Below are 20,669 nucleotides of genomic sequence, written 5' to 3'. Positions count from 1 at the left end.
TCTGTACAAAGCATGTGCTCTATCTTCCTTTGTTCTGAGGGAAAGTCACAGTGTCCCAGCTTTTATCAAGGTCAACCTCTGCACAATCTGTGCTGAGAACCCCAAGAATTTATATCTACAGATATTCTCTTTCTTGCATTGTCAAATTCTGCTTGTCTACTGGAATATTTAGTTTACAAAACTTCTCTAGAATCTCTCTTCTTAAAACCAAAAACAAATCAACAAACAAAAAGCTCTCTTTGACCCCATTTCAACTCCCACTTCCTTGAGCCAAACCAGAGTAGACATGGTTGAGTGGCACAGGAAGTAGAAGGGTGGACTAGAGTTGGACAAATGAGGATTTTTGCAAGGCAAGCAGTGGGCATGGAAGGGAGAAAAAGGAATCAAGATTTGTGTGAAAGGATAGAAATCAGAAGTGAATTTTAACCCTTTGAGTCTTTTCCTTAAACTCCCCTTTTGAGAATCCTTCTCCCTGGCCCTCAAATCTTTGTTGATGGAACCTGAACTTTGGTGTTCAACCCTGGCTTGCCATTTCTGAGCTGGCTAACTTTAAGTTCCACTGTGCCAGGCAGGATGCTAAGGATCTTACAGTTTCCAAGCCAAGAAGGATTTTCTGGCACCTTCTCACTGCAAATTTTTCTCCCTCTGATTTATAGAATGAATACCATGCACCAGGAAGTGAACTGGATTACTTGCATTCATTCATTCTACAGATGTTAATAAGCACTTATTATTGTACCAGGAACTTCCTAGATGCTGGGAACACCAAGATGGACAAGGACCTGAACCTTAAAGGACTTACAATCTAGTCATAGAGTAAATACTGTGTAATGAGGGCATGGATGTGGGATGCTCTTTCCTTGTGGCTTACTTGGTCTAGGCCAGTGGTAGTCAACCTGGTCCCTACCGCCCACTAGTGGGCGTTCCAGCTTTCATGGTGGGCGGTAGCGGAGCAACCAAAGTATAAATAAAAAGATAGATTGAACTATAGTAAGTTGTTTTATAAAGATTTATTCTGCCGCCCTGGCCGGTTGGCTCAGCGGTAGAGCGTCGGCCTGGCGTGCGGGGGACCCGGGTTCGATTCCCGGCCAGGGCACACAGGAGAAGCGCCCATTTGCTTCTCTACCCCCCCCTTCCTCTTTGTCTCTCTCTTCCCCTCCCGCAGCCGAGGCTCCATTGGAGCAAAGATGGCCCGGGCGCTGGGGTGGCTCCTTGGCCTCTGCCCCAGGCACTAGAGTGGCTCTGGTCGTGGCAGAGCAATGCCCCGGAGGGGCAGAGCATCGCCCCCTGGTGGGCAGAGCATCGCCTCTGGTGGGCGTGCCGGGTGGATCCCAGTCGGGCGCATGTGGGAGTCTGTCTGACTGTCTCTCCCCATTTCCAGCTTCAAGAAAAGAAAATTAAAAAAAAAAAAAACCAAGAAAAAAAAAAAGATTTATTCTGCCAAACTTAGCGAAAATCCAACATAAAGTACTTGGTAAGTAATTATTATTATATGCTTTAACTTGCTGTAACTCTGCTTTATAAATTTTATAAAGTAAAGTTACTTCGCTACTTTATCTTTTTTTTTTTTTTCTGAAGTTGGAAACGGGGAGGCAGTCAGACAGACTCCTGCATGCACCCACCAGGGGGCGATGCTCTGCCCATCTGGGGCGTTGCTCTGTTGCAACCAGAGCCATTCTAGCACCTGAGGCAGAGGCCACAGAGCCATCCTCAGCGCCCAGGCCAACTTTGCTCCAGTTCAGCCTTAGCTGCGGGAGGGGAAGAGAGAGACAGAGAGGAAGGAGAGTGGGAGGGGTGGAGAAGCAGATGGGCGCTTCTCCTGTGTGCCCTGGCCGGGAATTGAACCTGGGACTCCTCCATGCCAGGCCGATGCTCTACCACTGAGCCAACTGGCCAGGGCCTACTTCCCTACTTTATAAATCACCATTATTGTGGAACTGGTGGGCGGTTAGAAAATTTTACTACTAACAAAGATACAAAAGTGGGCGGTTGGTATAAAAAGGTTGACTACTGCTGGTCTAGGCAATCCCATCTTTGGCTCCAGACCCTACGAACAGTGTTTCTGATTTTGTTTTTCTGGATTTACCTTGGGACCCTACCTTTAGGGCATTCCTAGCTCCTCATGTGGCCATCAGGACTAAGAGAAACTTTTTTTGTTCCTTCTCTCTCCCTGCCTGGAATATCCTTCCAGAAGAAAGAAATTTAGCATAATTTCTAGGTAATTGCTGGTCTGGCTCTTAACTTTTAACCATTCTGTATTTTAATTCACTCAGAGTCTCCTAATTGCCAAATCCAAAGGACTCTTTGCCTTTTTTTTAATTTTTTTTAATTTTTTTTAATTTTTTTTTTACAAAGACAGAGAGTGAGTCAGAGAGAGGGATAGCCAGGGACAGACAGGAATGGAGAGAGATGAGAAGCATCAATCATTAGTTTTTTGTTGCACATTGCGACACCTTAGTTGTTCATTGATTGCTTTCTCATATGTGCCTTGACCGCGGGCCTTCAGCAGACCGAGTAACCCCTTGCTGGAGCCAGCGACCTTGGGTCCAAGCTGGTGAGCTTTTTGCTCAAACCAGATGAGCCCCTGCTCAAGCTGGCGACCTCGGGGTCTCGAACCTGGTTCCTGTGCATCCCAGTCCGACGCTCTATCCACTGTGCCACTGCCTGGTCAGGCCGGACTCTTTGCCTTTTTGAAGATATTTTGTCTCTTTCTCTCTCCGGTATCATATATATATATATGTGATATATATATTTATATATATATTTACTGTTGTTTGCCTATTTCACTGCTGCAGCTTGGCGGGCTTGGGTAATCTGTTTAATTTATGCTACTAAGTAGAATTGGGATTTAAATCCAGACAAGGCTGACTCCAAGGACATGCTATAGCCATTACTCCATGCTGCCTTTGCAACATCTAGACCAACAGTCTAGATCTGTGCTGTCCAATATATAGTCATTAACTATACATAGCTATTTAAATTTAAAATAAAAGGAAATAAATTTAGTTTCTCAGTTGCACTAACCGTCTTCAAGTGCTAAATAGCCACATGTGGCAGGTGGCTACTATATTGAACAGCACAGATATAAAGTATTTCCATCATTGCAGAAATTTCTTTTGAATAGCATTGGTTTAAAATTATTTATTTATTTATTTATTCATTTTTAGAGAGAAGAGAGAGAGGGAGAGAGAGACAGGGAGAGAGAGGAGAGAGAGACAGAGAGAGAGAAGGGGGGAGGAGCTGGAAGCAAACTCCCTTATGTGCCTTGACCAGGCAAGCCCAGGGTTTCGAACTGATGACCTCAGCATTTCCAGGTCGATGCTTTATCCACTGAGCCACCACAGGACAGGCTGAATAGCATTGGTTTAGATAAAGTATGGGATAGCCTTGGGTTAGATAGTGTTTCATCTTCTGAGCTTTTCTCTTTACCCTCTCTCCCGTTATTTATTCTCAGGGAGTGGGCAGTTATTGTTTGGTCTGCCTAACTCTCTATTACCACTTTTCTGGGAAGTGTTACTCTATCCTGCACCTTGCAATCACACACCTTTATTCACAGGGTTACAGTGGATACAACCATTTTTGTACATGACCCAGTACCCCCTCCACAACAATGTTGATTGGTTCAGGGGAAGGCACCTGGCCAAATCCAGCCCAAGCAGCAGCTTTCACCCAAGACTTTGAAACTGAGGCCAAAAATATAGTAACCTGGCCTGACCTGTGGTGGTGCAGTGGATAGAGTGTCAATCTGGCATGCTGAGGTCGATGGTTCAAAACCCTGGGCTTGGCTGGTTAAGGCACATATGACAAGCAATCAATGAAAAACTAAAGTGAAGCAACTATGAGTTGATATGGGAGTGAAAGGTGATGGATTTCAAAGTTTAGCATGGATTTCAGAATTTAGCAGCTGGGCTGTTCATGAATTACACTCCCCCCACTTAAGAGACACCAGAAGTGCATACTCATGGCCTCATACCCTACTGGGCTCACTACATAGAGATTCAGTATGGGGCAGTGAAAAAATTCCGGAGATGGAGGTTGGAGATGGTTGTACAACAGTGTGAATGTATTTAATACCACTGAACTGTACACTTAAACATGAGAGAAACAAAACCAAAAATGTTCCGCCACTAACTCTCCATAGCAGAAAAATAAAACCCAAGTGCTTTAATCTGACCTTGATATATCTTTCCAGATGATTCTTCTTCCTTTCCCTCATATTCTATCTTTCAATTGATCTGTGGTTTCCTTTATTTGCTCTAGTGACCACCACATGGCATGCTCTTCCTCTAATTCTACTCGTTTTTCAAGACCCAGTTCAAATGTCATATTTGCAATCTTTCCTGAATTTCTCCTCTATTTCATACAAAGTGAAAGTCATCTCTAGCTCTCTAGCTTTTTTGATCTCCCACAGCATGTGAATCATCTCTCTCTTCAGCACTTACTGCTTTTTTTTTTAGATCAAAGAAAACACATGATGAGATAGAGAGGTGTGGAGTAAGGTAATCCAGCTGGCCCTCTAGACAGGTCCCTCTACAGGGCTATAACCTTAAGGAATTTACCATCATCCCAGAACTAGTCTTTAGCCTTGCAAACTCAGAAGGCTGATTTTAATAGCAGGGTAGAACTATCTCTCAGGGGAACTCTTGGATTCACTAAGTTCACAGAAACTGATAGTTATATAAATGAGCATCCAACAGACTAATTTAAATGAAAAATGCAGTTATTAAAAGAACTGTAATCCTCTAGTTAGCAGATAACTAAATTCTGTCCATATAGGTAAGACCTTTGTTGAGTGAGCTTAGAATTACACTAAGAAAGCATACTGAAGCATTTCTTAGCTGAGGTGGACTGAAATATTCTCACCTACTGCTGGGATGACATGGTCAAGGAAATCTGAATGCTCAGGTTGGCTTGACTGAGACAGGGCTTAGAGGGGCAATGCTAGTGTGTGCCTCTGTGATTGCCTTGTTTTAGGCTGTCATGGCTAATTAAACCCTTTGGTTCATGACTCTCCAAACAGGATACGAACGGTTGGTTGACAATATTGATTTAAGCTTTTTTTTTTTAACTTTTTTTTTTTTTTTTCTCTGAAGCTGGAAACGGGGAGAGACAGCCAGACAGACTCCCGCATGCGCCCGACCGGGATCCACCCGGCACGCCCACCAGGGGGCGATGCTCTGCCCATCCTGGGCGTCGCCATGTTGCGACCAGAGCCACTCTAGCACCTGGGGCAGAGGCCAAGGAGCCATCCCCAGCGCCCGGGCCATCTTTGCTCCAATGGAGCCTTGGCTGCGGGAGGGGAAGAGAGAGACAGAGAGGAAGGAGGGGGGGGGTGGAGAAGCAAATGGGCGCCTCTCCTATGTGCCCTGGCCGGAACCGAACCCGGGTCCCCCACATGCCAGGCCAACGCTCCACCGCTGAGCCAACCGGCCAGGGCCAAGCTTTTTTTTTTTTTATTAAGTTACAATCACATCTGCCTTATTCCTCCTATATGACCTGTTCAGAGATTGTTTTATTTTTTGATGGTTTGTAGACAAGCTCTCTGCTCATCTGCACATATAGCTAATTTCAGGGCTATATTAGTTCAGACTAGCTAGGTTATGCTGCATAACAACTAAAACAATCTCAGTGGTTTACAACAACAAAGGTTTATAACTTATATTACATGTCATGTGTGTCAGCTGTGGCTATGCACATCTTCATCCTGGGACCAAAGCTGAAGTACCTCTATTTGACACATACTATTCTTATGGCAGAGGAAAAATATGGCAGAATCACGAGATGGCTCATACATTTCTGTTCAGAAGTGGCTCATGGCATTTCTACTTACATTTCATTGATTAAAACAAGGTTAAGCTTGATGATATTAGAGTGAGAAGTCTTACCTCCTAAGGACAGGCCAGAAACAGAGAGTTTAAGAGAGGGGCAAAGAATATTGATAATAGTCCATGGCAAGAACTAACATTCCCTGTGTGCACCAAATATGATTATTGACATTTATTTTTTTTGTATTTTTTCCAAAGGTAGAAGCAGGGAGGGAGTCAGACAGACTCCCGCAAGCACCTGACCAGGACCCACCCGGCATGCCCACCAGGGGATGATGCCCTGCCCATCTGGGGCACTGTTCCATTGCAACCGGAGCCATTCTAGTGCCTGAGGTGGAGGCCATGGAGCCATCCTCAGCACCCGGGCCAACTTTGCTTCAGTAGATGGAGCCTTGGCTGTGGGAGGGGGAGAGGGGGGAAGAAGAGGGAAGGGTGGAGAAGCAGATGGGTGCTTCTCCTGTGTGCCCTGACTGGGAATTGAACCTGGGCCTTCCACATGAAGGGCGATGCTCTACCGCTGAGCCAACCGGCCAGGGCCAATTATTGACAGTTATAATATTGACTAGCCTGACCAGGTGGTAGTGTAGTGGTTAGAGCATTGGTCTGGGATGCTGAGGACCCAGGTTTGAGGCCCTGAGGTCACCAGCTTGAGTGTGGGATTATGAACATGGTCCCATGGTTGCTGGCTTGAGCCCAAGATCGCTGGCTTGAGCCCAAGTTCACTGGCTTGAGTAGGAGGTCACTGGCTCAGCTGGAGGTCCCTCCATCAGGGCACGTATGAGAGGGCAGCCAATGAACTAGGGTGCCACAACGAGTTGATGCTTTTCATCTTTCTCTCCCTTCCTATCTGTCCTTGTCTCTCTCTCTCTCTCTCCCTCTTGCTAAAGATAAAATAAGATAAAAAAATATATTGACTATTTTTTTTTTCATTTTTCCGAAGCTGGAAACGGGGAGGCAGTCAGACAGACTCCCGCATGCGCCTGACCGGGATCCACCCGGCACGCCCACCAGGGGGGGATGCTCTGCCCCTCTGGGGCGTCGCTCTGCCGAGTCCAGAGCCATTCTAGCGCCTGAGGCAGAGGCCACAGAGCCATCCCCAGCGCCCAGGCCATCTTTGCTCCAATGGAGCCTCCCTGCCGGAGGGGAAGAGAGAGACAGAGAGGAAGGAGAGGGGGAGGGGGAGGGGGAGGGGCGGAGAAGCAAATGGGCGTCTCTCCTGTGTGCCCTGGCCAGGAATCGAACCCGGGACTCCCGCACGCTGGGTCAACGCTCTACCGCTGAGCCAACCGGCCAGGGCCATATACTGACTATTAAAATACTTTCATAGTAGCTGGTACACAGCTATTGTCCCAAGCTTCCTGACAACTCCTGTTCCCTGGAATCCTCTGGGACCTACTATACATAAATTAGCAACTGAGAAGTTAACACCTAGTACAGAAGGGTATCTCCAGGACTTCAACTCTGCTAGATCAATGCATGAGCACTACCTGTTGTTAAATATGTTTAGTACTACTACCCTTGGCTAATTTCCTCCTTTACTATTTAAATTTTTATTAGTTTAATTTTGAGTGCAACCTGATTTCCAGGCTCTAGGAGGGAAACTGATTACAGCCTTGTATGTTGTCAATACTTATTTATAATAATAGTACAAATTTGTGTTGCTTTCTACACATTTTGACGTCTTTTGCAAATATAGTATGTGCACTAAAATGCTCAGTAAATATTTGTAGAAAGATTTACATAGCTTTTTACCATTAGCTAAGCTTATATCTATCTCTACTATCTCAACATACTATTTATTTTGAATATTTTGTTTTTATGCCATTTCTCATGTCTGAAAATATCGATATCACTAACTGAACACATTTGCAATTTACAAAGCACTCTCTCTTCCACTATTTCATTCAATCTCCCCAACACTCCCAGGAGGTAGGAATTAGATCATTTTACAGATGATGAAATTGAGACTCAGTGAAGTCAGGTGTCTTATAGCTAGTTAGGTTTTGTTCATTCATTCATCAATTATTTATTGAGTGCCTAAAGTTAGATTTATTAAGGTTGGATTTGAAAACAATTTTCCTGAGTTCAAGTCAAAAGATTTATTCCACTCTCACAACAGTTATCACCAGGGTCATGAACTCAAGAGGAAGGAAGGAAGTCTGTTGGCTTTATTGTTGAGGACTCCTGCAATACAGGTCTCAGAAAGGCTCCAAGGTCATTTGTAAATTCAAGGTAACCACTAGCAGGAGCAATTTTCTCTGTGCTTGCTAGCTAATGCACTAATAGTCTCTGTAGATAATTTCATTCAATACATATTTGATAAATTTATCTACATGGTTTGGAGCTATTCAAATTGAGTTTTGACACTTACTAGATTGTGGATCCTGATCAAATTACTTAGCCCTTTGACTTCAGTTTTGTCATCAGTAAAATAAAAATAATACTAATGTTCTAGGACCAAATAAGTAGTTGTGGAGATTAAAGAGAAAGTATGAAAAGGGTGTAATGCTCATTCTAGCTTGGTTTCCAACTGCCTTTGTTTTAAATTCTGCATTCAAACGAGAAAAACACCGTTCTACGTCGTTGTAAGGCTACAAGCTGATCATTCTTGGGAAGTGCTGTCCTTTATTCCAGAGTATAGCTTTTACAATGTTGAAAAAGGCGGCGTTAAATCCCTTCTTTTACAGTACTGTTACCGGTCTTCAATAACACACTTATCTGGCATCCCTTGTCGTCTTTCGCCCCTACCTCTTTCCTCCCAAATTAAAAATGCACATACACAGAGAAACTACTTTTTAAAACTAAAAAATGTGCGCATCACAGCAGACATCCACATGTACAGAACGCCCTACAAAAGTCACTAGGCAACGCCTACGGTCCCTAAAAAAGGTCGGAATCAGAAGGCTCTCAGATCTCCTTCCGCTTCACCATGTCGTCACCTCTTCCCAATTCTCGCGAGACTTCAGCAACTCAGCTTCTGCACACCGCAAGTAACTGGAAGTTGAGGCGCCAAGGAAGGGGAAGGGGGGGAAGAGGGGGACGGTGCAAACGGCGTGGCCGCCATCTTGTTTGTACCCCCGCTTCGCGCGCGCTCCGCTCTCCGTGACGCACGCTTCCCCTCCCATCCGTGGTGCCCAGGCCTCTGCATTGCTGTACGCTGCTGGAACGCGGGGGCGGCTCCTGCTCTTCCCTGGACCCCTGAGCAGAGGCGTGTAAGTGTGCGGGAGCTCTGTTGGTAGGGTGGGTGAGAGGCGAGCGGCGGCGGGGGGAGGGGCAGCGCTTCCCGCCTTTGGCGGAGACCTCACTTCCCTCGCGCGGCCGCTGCTGTAGTTCGGTCCGGCATGCCCGCCGCCATGTTGTGTTTTCTCCAGGCCCGGAGCTGTCGCGGCCGTCGGGCTCGTGGGGTCCGTGTGCCTCGCCGGCCCGGCCCGCGGGCTTTCTCCCATTGGCGGAAGGCGACGGCGGGGGGGCTCGCTCGTGATTGGTTGGTGGCGGGGAGGCCGCGGACCTGGCACCTTATTGGTCGCGCTGGCTCCGGCCTGGGGGGTGATGAAGGAATTGGAGGCTGCAAGGATGAGCGCGTCTCGGGTTTAGGCTGCAGGGTGATGACCCCCCTACGGCGCAGGCGTGGGGTGGAGGCTGGGGCCAGCCTAAAGGCCTTAAAGGGGGGATAGAGAAGATAATGGTCTGGCAGGTACTTCGGGGTATCCTGTGCTTGGCCGGGAGCGGGAGGCCGAGGATAAGGGGCATTCAAGCCCCAAGGGTGTACAGCTAAGAGGATCTTCGAGACCCAGTGGTGCTAAATTTGCAGTGTTAACACGGTTTGGAAGTGACCCTAAAGTTCATGGATGCCTGATCTGAGAGCATCCATGGTATAGGAGGAAAGGGCTGAGGTTTAGGTGGAGCCAATGTTACCACACTTGGGATGAGGAGGAAGTAAACAGACTCAGTCTAAGGAAGAGACTGTATTGGGTAGATGTACCGGTCTTAACAACTGAATGCTAAGCCTAGGAAGTGGTACAGCATTAAGTAGGGCAGATCTATAAGAGCGAGAAAGTAGGAAGCAATTTTGGATACATTTTCAGATTTGGGGATTACCGTAAGAGCAATTATAGGTTATTGGAGCTCAGGACCATGCAGCTGGTTTTGAGGTGTTCTCTATGAAGCTCTCCTGCCCTAGGAAGGATACAGGTCAGGGCTAAGTTTCCAAAGCTCTGGCAAATACTAGATACTTGACAGCTATTTGTTGAATGAGTATTATTAGGTTCCTCTTTAGTGGAAGAGAGCTTGCAGAGATCCTGGATCTTGGCTCGTTTATTTTCTTTTATATGTACCTAAAAGTACACCCACCCTCTTGTGCATTAAAAACATTTTTTAAAAATTGATTTGAGCCTGACCATGCGGTGGCGCAGTGGAGAGAGCCTCGGACTGGGATGCTGTGGACTCAGGTTCGAGACCCCGAGGTCGCCAGCTTGAGCGTGGGCTCATCTGATTTGAGCAAAGCTCACCAGCTTGGACCCAAGGTCGCTGGCTCGAGCAAGGGGTTATTTGGTCTGCTGAAGGCCCACGGTCAAGGCACATATGAGAAAGCAATCAATGAACAACTAAGGTGTCGCAACGAAAAACTAATGATTGATGAATGATTGATGTTTCTCATCTCTCTCCGTTCCTGTCTGTCTGTCCCTATCTATCCCTGTCTCTCTCTGTCTCTGTAAAAGAAAAAAAAAAATTGATTTGAGCCCTGGCTGATTGGCCCAATGGATTGAGCGTCGGTCTGGTGTGCGGATGTCCCGGGTTCAATACTGGTCAGGGCACACATGAGAAGTGACCATGTACTTCTCTTCCCCTCCCTCTTTCCCTTCTGTCTCTCTTCCCCTCCCTTTCCCCTTTCTCTTCCACTGCCACAGCTAGTTTGCGATTGGTTGGGGCGTTGGCCCCTGGCGCTGAGGATAGCTTGGTTGATTCCGTTGATTTGAGCATTGGCACCAGACAGGTTACAGGGTGGATCTTGGTTAGGGCACATGCGGGAATCTATCTCCCCTCCTTTCACTTAAAAAAAATTTTTTTTTTTTTGAGGAACACTTATTTGTTGTTCACTTATTTATACATTAATTTGCTGACTCTTCTGTATTTCTAGGTTAGGATTGAACCTGCAACCTTGGCGTGATAGGATGATGCTCTAAACAAATGAGATATCCGGCCAGGGCCCCTCTGTAGCATTTGTTAAAAACATAAGCAGCTGGAATGAAAATAGACTAGTACATAGCTTCTTGCCTCTTGTCTTAAGTAACAGGACTTGTCAGCTCTTTCTGGTTCATGTTTCAGAAAGCTTTTGTTGTAATTAGGAGTTGTTAGTGTCAGCTTGTTGGGGGTTATTCTTTTTCCATTGAGTGGTAATGACTTGGATTGTTTTACATTTATATCTTCCAAGGTTTGGGGGTCAGGGAAACACATTTGTGTTAAACCTGTATTTTCCTAATTTGCTTTTCCTTGTCTGTGTTAGGTGGTTCTTTCTAGCTTCAGATGGGTGCTACACTTCTGTTTTCATAGCAATTTCAAGAAATTCTTATGGTTTTCACATTTAGTCAGTTTTATGTGAGTACAAAATTTTTTAGAGAAATAGTACTTTCCAGAGGTGAAGGGAGGGAACTGACATTTTGGGGCATATTTGATACAGTATTTCTGTTAGATAGGGCATTATTTTCATATTGCAAATGAGAAAGTTGAGGATCAGAGGGGTTAAATAGCTTGCCTAGTGTCACTCAGTAGTTGACTGGAATTCAAATCCCGGTTGCCTGATGCCAAACTCTGTTACATTATGCTATTGACATAAACCTGACTGGTCAAACTCCCAGATAATTTTATATTTCAAAGTGGATCTTCTTTCTTTGATTTGTGGATTTTAGGAATATATTGAGTGGAAGAATATAATAAGAATTTGTAGTACTGTTTCAAAGATTGAGACCACAGAATGGTTAACCCTTTGAATATAGGTTCTTTGGCTAGGTATTTAAATCTTACCCTTTGATTTCAATGTGAAGGGAAAGATTTACAAAGTAAACTGCTGAAGTTTTCCTGAACCCAGGTAGATCATGGTTAAAAATTATGTACAGAAAGTTTAAGAACCTGCATTCTTTAGAACCAGGCTTTAGAATATTGCTGACATAGTGTTTCTATTTATGGACGTGATTAATGCCAAGCAGTGAGAAACTATCAATGCATAGTGTAAAGTGCTCACTAACCCTTTTCAAACATCCCCAGTTCTTGAGGATGTTTGTCTCCAAATACGGGACCTATCCAAAAGCCTAGTACCCTCTCCAAACTTTGGAATAATGATTCTAGGATATGAATTTCCTGAATGATGCATAAAATTAAGACTAATACAACAAAATATTTGCAATTCCAATTTTGCATGGAAATCTTTAATTCAGGTTTCAAGAGGGAAGTCTTAATTGCTTTGTTTCTTGATGTGATTTAGGTGAGAGTCTCCTCCCTTTTATCTGCAATTACACTGCAGTGTAGAAGATAGAGTCAGTGTGAGAGGGTGAACTAGGGCTTGCCGTGCATTTTGTACTTTGCTCATCTTAGCTTCCTTTGGCTCAGTCATTAAGCTAACCAAATAAGAAGAATGTTATGGTATCTATAACATAGTTTCTTTTTTAGTAAGTCTGGGCAAGGTTACAAAAACATACTTTTACATACATTTTTTTTACTCAGCAGGTATTTCTTGACTACCTGCTCTTCAACACCAGTGATCACCTTCATTCCATATTAGCTCTTTACACCCATGGCCACATGCTGAGCCTTGTTATCATTTGGAATTGACCACCCTAGAAACCTTGAACTCCCTGAAAGTCTGAATAGGTCAGCGTTGATGTTAAAAACTTGTGAACATCAGCTTTGTTGTCTAAGCAGAAATTATACTAATGCTTTATACTTTACAGACTGTGTCCATGTCATCTTATTTAATCCTTGTAACAAATAATTCTAATATCTCATTTATGCTTACACATTTTCCATCAGGTCAAAACTGATTCATTGTATTAGGAGGAATAGGAGGTTTCTTATCCTCATTTACAGAGAAATGGAGGCATAAGGGGCCATTCTAGCTGTCTTGTTGAGGCAATTTTGAAATTCACATCTCATCTTTTAGTTCAGAGGTACTGAGCAACTAAAGATACTCAAGATTAATATAGTTACTACCTTTTATTGAGTGCTTACATTGTACCATAGGGTATAAATGTATTTATATATATAAATATTATACTCACACAGTATGACTCAGTTACTATTACCACCCTAATTTTTACCTGTGAGGAAGCAGAGGAGTTAAGTAATTTGCTCAAGGTCACACAGCCAGTAAGTGGCAGAGCCCAGATTCAAGCATAGGTCTGTAACTCTTAATTCTTACACAATTTGTGGAGTTCTTACTCTTAAACAGTGTTCTCTTGACCATAGAATATTGTGAGAAAAGAAAAATCCTTGAATCTTAGTTCAGGAAGTGACCTTTAATTCTTTCAGGAATGTCCTTTGTAGTGAGACTCTAAATCAGCAGTTCTCAACCTGTGGGTCGCGACCCCCGTGGGGGTCGAACGACCAAAACACAGGGGTCGCCTAAGGCCATGATGGCCACGATGGCTTTAGGCGACCCCTGTGTTTTGGTCGTTCGACCCCCGCTGGGGTTGCAACCCACAGATTGAGAATCGCTGCTCTAAATAGTGTGATGACCTTGACAAGGTCACTTAGTTATGCCAGGGCAGAGCCCAGTGTAGGCCAGTACACTGGATTCCCAGACCAGTGCTCATTCTGTGGGACAGCATTGCTGCTTCTGTGGAAGCGCTGACACGATGGCAGAGATGACTCTAAGGCATCTCTTGTGTTTTGGCAAGTTTGCCTGATTCACAGGAGGAAGAATGGCAGAGGACATTATTAGGTTCACAAGTGACCTTGAGGTTCATTCTAGCCTCAGGCATACAACCTGGGAAGAACATTCCTTAGCCAGCAAGTTGTTCTTTTCCATTCTATTTCTTGTGCTCAAAGCAAACTGAGTTATCTGATGTCTTACAGTCTCTCTTTTCATTTTGTTTATTCAGTTTTTCATGCGTGCTCTGTGACTACAAGGTCATTTTAGTGTTTTCCCACCGAGGCTCAAAACACCTAGCATAATGTAAGTAGATTAATTGTAGGAGGCAATGGATTTAAAATACTTTGGTCAAAAAATGCCTTTTGGAGAGGGCAGTGTAGTTGCTGATATTGGAGTCAGCTCTGGGAAAGAATTCTATTTCTGCAGTGCACTTACCCTCTGTGTCAACTGGGTAGATTCTTAACTGGTATGAACTTTAGTTTCTTACTATGTAAAGTAGTGGTCATAATACCTATCTTATAGAGTAATAATGAGAAATGAATACAATAGCATATTATAGGTGACTGTCACTGAGTGGCTCGCTCTTTTTAGAATAGCATAAAATCTGTCCCAACAGCTTTCCTGATGAGGAGGCCTTTTGTAATTATCTACTCTGCTATGTGCAGTAGGATTTCTACATGGGGGAGCACTCACTTATGAAAGAAATAACCTAATTTAGTTGTGCTGTTATGGTTTAGATAGGAATTGGTTTTCTTCTGATCACCTCAGTTAATCCCCAGTTGCCGAGTAGTAATGATTCTGATGAGGTGAAGTTTCATATTTGTAAAATAAGAATAATTATTAAAATCAGAACAAACAGTTTTATCTTTCTGTCCAGAGAGAAATTTGCGTTGTAGTCATTTAAAATTTTTTCCAATTGTAGAAATTGTCAGTTGAAGTTAGGACTGTAAGTTTGTTTTATACTCACCTGGGTAACATATTCTTTGAAGTAAGCAGGAAGACATCATTGTGGAATGGTTCAGGAAAAAATCTCTCTGCCTGCAGAAATTTTTGCTGGGTTGCAATATTTGCACCCTTCCTACACTCCTCCATGTTTTAGCAGTGATATACCTGATAGCGATGAGGCAGCACCTGTACTCATTTTCAGTATTGGGAGTTGTATTTTTTATTTTGGTTTAAGATCTTTTTTGTTTGCAGACAGATTACTTCTAAATCCAATGTTTTTTTCTTTTATTCAGTGAAAGCTTTCTAATGGATAAACTTCAGGTGCAGTTTAGAGAGAGGGACTAGTCTAACCTTTGCATTTGAATGTTTCCAGTAAACTAGGTTTAAATTAAAAGTTCAAATCTCCATGTCCAAGGCATATAAGGTATCCTATATAAGTGGATATTCTCCATTTAAAATCAACAGTATTATTACAAATAACATACGAAAGTTATTCTAAAGACATTTGTGGGTATGAGCTATAAATAGTGATCTTGACCAGTACTTCAATAATGCTTCTGTGATTTACAGGAAATACATTGGAATATAGAGTATTTTTTTTTTTTAATTTATTTATTTTTTACAGAGACAGAGAGTGAGTCAGAGAAAGGGATGGAAAGGAACGGAGAGAGATGAGAAGCATCAATCATTAGTTTTTCATTGCGCGTTGCTACACCTTAGTTGTTCATTGGTTGCTTTCTCATATGTGCCTTGACCACGGGCCCCTTGCTGGAGCCAGTGATCTTGGGTTCAAGCTGGTGGGCTTTTTGCTCAAACCAGATGAGCCCGCGCTCAAGCTGGCGACCTCAGGGTCTCGAACCCAGGTCCTCCGCATCCCAGTCCGACGCTCTATCCACTGTGCCACCGCCTGGTCAGGCAGGAATATAGAGTATTTTGTATCATGTTATTGGTTAAAATCTATTAGAGTTACTGAAGGTTTTCACAGTCCTAATTACTGTTAACCTTGTCCTTAGGAGTTACAAGTTATCCAGTGGTCAATATGAAGTGAGATTATTTGCCCAGTGTTAAGAAAACATATCCCCTCACCAATGGCATAATCTGTTCATTTAAAAGAACAGAGAAAGTGCATGCTGTGTACACAGTTTAACATCTTTGTCATTTTTAACTGTCTTAAAAATTAATACTGTAACTTGAAGGTAAATAGACTTTGCTTATGACAAAGTTGGGTCTTTTAAAGAAGCAAAGCATACTTGGTAATTTGGGAGGTAGAAGATTGTGATTTATGGTGATACTTATTTTTATTATTTTTTGACAGAGACAGAGAGAGGGACAGATAGGGACAGACAGACAGGAAGGGAGAGAGATGTGACGCATCAGTTCTTTGTTGTGACACCTAATTGTTCATTGATTGCTTTCTCATATGTGCTTTGACCCGGGTTAGGGATGAGGGGCTTCAGCCAAGCTAGTGAACCCTTGCTCAAGCCAGCGACCTTGGGCTTCAAGCCAGTGACCTTTGGGCTCAAGCCAGCGACCATGGGGTCATGTCTATGATTCCACGCTGAAGCCAGCAACCCCGTGCTCAAGCTGGTAAGCCCACACTGAAGCCGGATGAGCCTGCGCTCAAGCCTGCAACCTTGGGGTTTCGAACCTGGGTCCTCTGCATCCCAGTCTGATGCTCTATCCACTATACCATTGCCTGGTCAGGCTATGGTGATATTTAATGCCATTTTTAGTAGGGTTAAATTAAAAAGATAAATGCCATAATGTGTGTAAAATTCTAACCCATTTTGGGAAGTGATCAAAATAGTCACCTATAGTCTTCTTTTCATTCCACTAAAATTTGTAAGTTGGCTCAGAGCAGCATTTCCCAGGCTGTTGCATTGAACATTATTAGTTCTTATACACATGCAAATAAGTGACCTCTGGGGATGAAAAAGGATTTTTGACAAAATAATGGCCAAAGTGGCATGCATTTCTTTACTGAAGAATTAGTGTTCAGAGTTTTTGTACTGATGTGCCTTATGACCCTTCAAAAGCAGAAAGGATACATTATGCAGTGTTTCTCAAACTTATTTGGCCTTGGAATCCTGTTTGTGAGAACACTTTGTAAGCATTTCTTTTCTTTTTTTTTAGACCAGATAATTCTGTTTTGTATTTTTCTGAAGCTGGAAACGGGGAGAGACAGTCAGACAGACTCCCGCATGCGCCCGACTGGGATCCACCCGGCACGCCCACCAGGGGCGATGCTCTGCCCCTGGGGGGGGGGTGGCTCTGCCACGACCAGAGCCACTCTAGCGCCTGGGGCAGAGGCCAAGGAGCCATCCCCAGCGCCGGGGCCATCTTTGCTCCAATGGAGCCTTGGCTGCGGGAGGGGAAGAAAGAGGGGGGGGTGGAGAAGCAAATGGGTGCTTCTCCTATGTGCCCTGGCCGGGAATCGAACCCAGGTCCCCCGCACGCCAGGCCGTCGCTCTACCGCTGAGCCAACCGGCCAGGGCCAAGCATTTCTTAATATGACTGGTGTGTAGTGGATTGAGCAGTTCTGGTGTAGAGAGTTTATGAATAAAAAAAAAAAAAAATGAATCCTTTTGTATAGGATAGCTTCACCAATAGTGAGAAAGGACTTTTCTAGGAACCCGTAAGATATGTCTCCAAAGTAGGGATGAATGTGATTTCAAAGGTCATCTAATCCAATTGCCAGTAACAACAACAATAGTAGCAGCTACCATTTATCAGACGCAGTATTGCTGTCCTCCATGCATTTATTAACCACTAGTTTAATGATTTTTTATCTTAGTATTTGCCTTTCATCTCCTTTTCAGCATCTCCACTACTTCATTTTCGGGTAACTAGGTTAGATTACTGCAGTGTCCTGCTTTTCCCTGTTAATCTGTTCAGAGTGCTACTATCCTCCCGCTACTGTCCCCTCTCTACACTGTACCCAAAATGATCTTTTAAAAGAATAATTCTAATTATGCTTAAAACTCTTTAGTGGCTCACTTTTAGCTTCAGAATAAAGTTTTAGTATCTTAGTTTTGTCCAGCCCTATTCACTTCCCTAATTTCTAGCCTCTTGCCCCATACCTGCTGCCATACCAAACTACAGCCCTTCCAGGAATGTAATGCTTCTCTTTCAGCTCCAGGCTTTTGTACATGCATTTTGCTTATCTATCTCAGTTAAATTCCTGTTGTTAGGATTTTAAATCTCCCAAGAAGCCTTCTCTGACCAGCCTGAAAATGAGTTAGGCTCTGGGTTAGGTGCTCAGCTTCTGTCCTACACTGCATTTGACCCTGTTCTGAATCTTAACAAACAGCACTGTGATTGTCTATTTTAATTTTTCTGATTGTTGTAATAGATTTTGATCTCCTTGAGGATGGGGGCTATTTAGTTTAAGATCCCCGGGTCTTAGCCTACGCATATAAGTCTCTATTGAATGAATGAAAGTATCTTAATCCTTACAGCCTTGCAAGATGTTTTACAGTTTAAGAAGTTGGCCTCAGTGGGGTTAAGAAAAGAAGCCCAGTGTTACTCAGCTAAAAAGAGGTGAGGAAGGCGAGGAAGGATTAGAATCTAAACCTGTCTAGTTTCAAAGATTGGGCTTATTATTTTTTTTTTTTTCTGCTTCTCCACATGGCTGTTCTTTTTCATCTTGTCTTTACATATTTCTGTCGAGTGTTCCAACAGCCTGTGCTGAGATCCCATCCGTAGCTTCTGAGGCAGCTGTGCCATCTTTGGATAGCTCTGAGAGCTGAAATAGGTTCCTTTAGAATAGTTACCCATCCACTGGGCTTAATTTATGCTTTGGAGAATATAAGCAATTTTTTAAAAGCAAGTAATTCAGAATTTATAATTAAAGTCTCATTATTTTATTCATTCAGGTTCCTTATTCTAATGATGTCACTCAAAATGTTTAAGAATTATCTTCAGACTTCTGTCAGATTCTTATGAAAATGTGTTGATACTTTTTTTTAAACCTTGAAGGTGGATTTGATTTGGGAAATAGCTAATAGTTGTTCAGGACCAAGGTAAGTGAACAATATGGGTCAAAAGTTACAGTTTGGCAGTCCTTGATTTTCTTTGATCTGTCTATAATTTTTTAAAAATTTGGACTGAAATTCTAGCCAGATAGCACAGTTGGTTAGAGCATCGCCCGGAAGAGCAGAAGCTACTGGTTCTATCCCCAGTCAGGGCACATACAACACCAGATTGATGTTCCTGTCTCTGTCATTCTTTCCTTCTTCTCTTCTCTTCTCTTCTCTTCTCTTCTCTTCTCTTCTCTTCTCTTCTCTTCTCTTCTCTTCTCTTCTCTCTCAAATCAATAAAATAAACATTAAAAAAAATTGGACTACCTGAGCAGACAGTGGCACAGTGGATAGAGCATTGGTGTGGGATATTGAGGACCCAGGTTTTTTTTTTTTTAAATTTTAGAGAGGAGAGAGAGAGAGAGAGAGGGAGAAGGAGAGGAGAGACAGAGAGAGAAGGTGGGGAGGAGCTGGAAGCATCAACTCCCATATGTGCCTTGACTAGGCAAGCCCAGGGTTTCGAACCGGCGACCTCAGCATTTCCAGGTTGACGCTTTATCCACTGCGCCACCACAGGTCAGGCAGGACCCAGGTTTTGAAACCCTGAGGTCGATAGCTTGAGTGCAGGCTCACCAGCTTGAGCATGAGGTCGTCGGCTGGAGCATGGAATCGTACACATGACCCCATAGTCACTGGCTTGAGCCCAAAGGTTGCTGGCTTGAAGCCCAAGGTCACTGGTTTGAGCAAGGGGTCACTGGCTTGGCTGAAACCGTTCACCCCTATCCCGGGTCAAGGCACTTGTGAGAAAGCAATCAATGAACAATTAAGGTGCTGCAACTACCAGTTGATGGTTCTCATCTCTCTCCCTTCCTGTCTGTCTCTGTCTGCCTCTCTCTCTCTCTCTCAAAAAAAGAGAAAATTGGACCAAGATTGAAAATGGGAAGATTTAACATTAAAATGATTTGGCTTCCTTTAAAAAAAATAAAACTAGAAAAAATTATACTAATTAGGAAGTTGTAATGGTTCTGAAAGAGTTGATGGAGGGTAGTGGTACAGGAATGGGTATAATGGTGTTTTCTGTGATGCTATTTACAATATTTTAAATTGAAAATGCCAAAATTATTAATATAGAACTGATTAAAATTATGGCACATCCATTCTATAGACTATAATTCAATTATTATAAATGACAAAGATTTATATTTGATATGGCAAGTTATTCACATTAGTTTTTTAAGTGAAAAAAGATCACAAAACACTTTATAGTATTTTCTAATATTGCAGGGGACTAACAGCTTCATATATATTTACATAAGAAAAATCTCTAAAAGTATATAACCTAAAATACTAACAGTGCTTGATTCTGGTGGTTGGATTAAAGGTGTTTATAAAGATACCTCATCCCCTAACCTATAACAATATCAGTACAAAACAAATTGCAATGTACATCTATCTCATTAGCTTAGTATATAATAATATATTCAACATATTTAGTATTCAAATGAATATGGTTTTGTGTCCCCATCCCAACATATTAAAAGTTCATTTTTCTCTAGATATTTCCTGGGTCCCCCAGGTTTACTTATTAAATCTGAAGAGGTTAGTTAAGGGCACTGTCAATAAAATGTTCAGGCTACTGAAGAGCCCAGTTTCTTTGCTGCTATTTTTGCTTCTGCTGGGATACAGTGTAACCTCTGAGATCAGGTAATCTGGAGTACTGTGCAAGACCCTGTTTTTAGCAGGAATTGTCATGGTGGTTGAGGCCAACATCTGCCATAACTTTGGTTCTTCAGTCATTCTTCAGGGTGCCAAATCAAGAGCTGCTCTAGCATCAGCTTTTTGTGTCCAGAATCTGGTTATTGCTTCTTTTATTCTGTTGGAAGCTCTTACTGCAGTGGGCCAGCATTCCTCCATGGTCCTTGTCTGTTGGAGCTGAGTAGTAGTTGCCCTTTTAGATGGGACATGCATTACACTCTCTAGTTTCCCTCAGTTACTCAGCACTTTCTGTTATTTTAT

At 43.1% G+C, this 20,669-nt stretch overlaps 1 protein-coding gene across 3 annotated transcripts in view; it reads left to right on the top strand.

Moving 5' to 3' along the window:
- The first annotated feature begins 7,966 nt into the window (after positions 1-7,966).
- Positions 7,967-20,669, top strand: part of NFYC (nuclear transcription factor Y subunit gamma) — a 70,237-nt gene continuing 57,534 nt past the window's right edge. Inside the window, exon 1 of one of the 3 annotated variants that reach the window (XM_066269504.1) lies at positions 7,967-9,037. The gene's annotated coding sequence lies outside the window, so the exon portion shown is untranslated. Of the gene's footprint in view, positions 9,038-9,364; positions 9,520-20,669 lie in introns of those variants that run through there. The other 2 variants (XM_066269508.1, XM_066269507.1) reach the window with 2 other exon arrangements.

Source organism: Saccopteryx bilineata, chromosome 3 (genome assembly GCF_036850765.1).
Source record: "Saccopteryx bilineata isolate mSacBil1 chromosome 3, mSacBil1_pri_phased_curated, whole genome shotgun sequence".
NCBI classification, from domain to species: Eukaryota; Metazoa; Chordata; class Mammalia; order Chiroptera; family Emballonuridae; genus Saccopteryx; species Saccopteryx bilineata.
Note: the sequence above shows the minus strand (reverse complement) of the source record. Positions and strands in the feature narration are given on the sequence as shown.